This window comes from Phytophthora infestans, genomic scaffold, assembly GCF_000142945.1.
Source record: "Phytophthora infestans T30-4 supercont1.499 genomic scaffold, whole genome shotgun sequence".
In the NCBI taxonomy this organism is placed as follows: domain Eukaryota; phylum Oomycota; class Peronosporomycetes; order Peronosporales; family Peronosporaceae; genus Phytophthora; species Phytophthora infestans.
In genome coordinates, this window is record NW_003303267.1 from 42,004 (window position 1) to 44,108 (window position 2,105).

Here is a 2,105-nt window from a genome sequence, read left to right on the forward strand (position 1 = left end):
CTGATCCGAAAGGAAGCATTTTCATCCCAAGTGCTGCTGGTGACTGCCAAGCGAGTATCGGTCGTCCGTGCCAGCTGAACGTACTTACCAAAAGTGGCACGTTTGTCAGTAAATCGAAAGATGCGGTGACCAAGAAGATCAGCAACTTGAAGAGCCGTATCGGTAGCACCAAGGTGGTCTCCGCAGCTAGGTTTTCGACAGCCACCAAAAAATTCGGCGTCGGAGCTCTTAAAAGCGACAGTCTTGTACAAGTGAGTGTCAAGATGAGTGCGGCAGCTACTGTAAGCGCCCCGAACAATGACAACACCGCTCAAAGAAGTGTCAAGGAACCGACCAGGGTGAAATAGCGGTAAGTGTTTAGCCCCTGAGGAAACGCTTGATGCCATTGAAGAACCAGTTTCTGTTGTTGCTGAGTGTAGTGGTGGGAACGAGACAAATAGAGAATCTGTGTCAGCTTATGAAGTGCTCGATATTACCATTTATTGTTGCTACCGCGAGCAGCAATGCCATGAGTATATGAGTATGATTAATTATTAACGGGATGGGACTGAGCATTACAAGGGGAAAAACTATGGATCTTGAGCTTAGGGAGCTCGAGGTAACAAATAATTTTTAAAATAGACGGCGTCATTCAAAATGATACTTACGACGAATCGCGATTTAAGCACTCTAACCGAAAGCGGGGCGTCTCCTCTATCGCTTAAGCACTTTTAAGCTAAGGAAGGCTTAAAACTGAAGAAGTTGTGGTCGCCCAAAAAGACTATCTTGATTCGCGGGTCCAAATGACGATGCATATAGGAGTGTTGTGAGCTCAATATTCTTTTAATTTCTGAGATATAAGTGTTATTTTAAAGCCTTTGTTAAAAGCAATTGAAATAGGGTAGTTTTACAGTTTTTTCGATGGAAGTTTACACCAAATGTCACAGCTCCGACTAAGTACGCAATTTAATTGGCTCTAAGACGTTGGTAAGTATCCTTTTTGCTTGACGCTCAGCAAAATTAATTAAAAAAGCTCTCTAAAACCAACTATAACTGTAAGTAAAATAAACTCCGCTTCCACTTATCGAATCGATCATTTTTTTATTTGTTAAACCTTATTTTCATTGAAAGTAACTTAAAAGAAACGCGCTTGCTGAAACTGCTTTTATTAAAAGAGGACTTTATTTGCTGGAATAAGTCAGGCTTCGAATAAGAATTTCTTCGTCCAGGGAATATCGATCGGTAATCTATCCGTCATTTATTCAGATTTACTCTAGATACTTGTTATTTCAAGCCTTGCGTTATTCTACAAACTTAAATGACACAAATTGGCCTTTGTCTTACACAAACTGAAATTTCGTTTTTTAATTTTATCCTCCCACAGAAAACGTGAGTCGTTACCAGACAGGGAGCGGAATTTGTATCACAATGATCCTGTTCGTCCTGATGCTGAGACTGTACTCGTGGTAAAATAAGGTTTCTTCTGGAACTGTACCATTTTATTGTTTGTTTGCTAGCGCAACTACATACTAAAAATTAACTATTCTAACAACCGTCCTTGTCACAACTATCTCGTTACGAGTTGAAACGAGAGTACTGAAACAATTGGTCATGCGTTTACTCTCGTACGATCTAAATAATGTATTCTACATGAAGAAGAGACCAACTATAAGAATTCAATGTTTTCAGATACTATACTGATCTTCCATTACGGCACAAAATAATTAGAAATTATCACTTGTTTTTCAAGAAATAATTGACATTCTTAAAAAAAATAGAAAATGGCCCACAGATTTTTTTTTCGATCACAAAGTCGTCGATGAGTAAGCTTTTTTTTCTTTGTTTAGAAAATACAACGCAGCTGACGACAAGTGCCGACGATGACGGGCACAGCTTATGTCAGGCCCTGACCTAGATTGTGCCCGTCATCGTCGTCGTCGGTTGCGTTGCATCAATATGCATTTTTAAAGACATGCGCATTTTCTTGAGCAATCGGTGAGAGTCTCACGTGACGGTCACGTAAACGGTGTAAGTGGTACTGCACCAATAGTTCAGTAGTACTTACGCAGGATTCTAGCGTAAAACATTTTGCGAGTCGCCCCACATTTAAATCCAAGCGCACATAA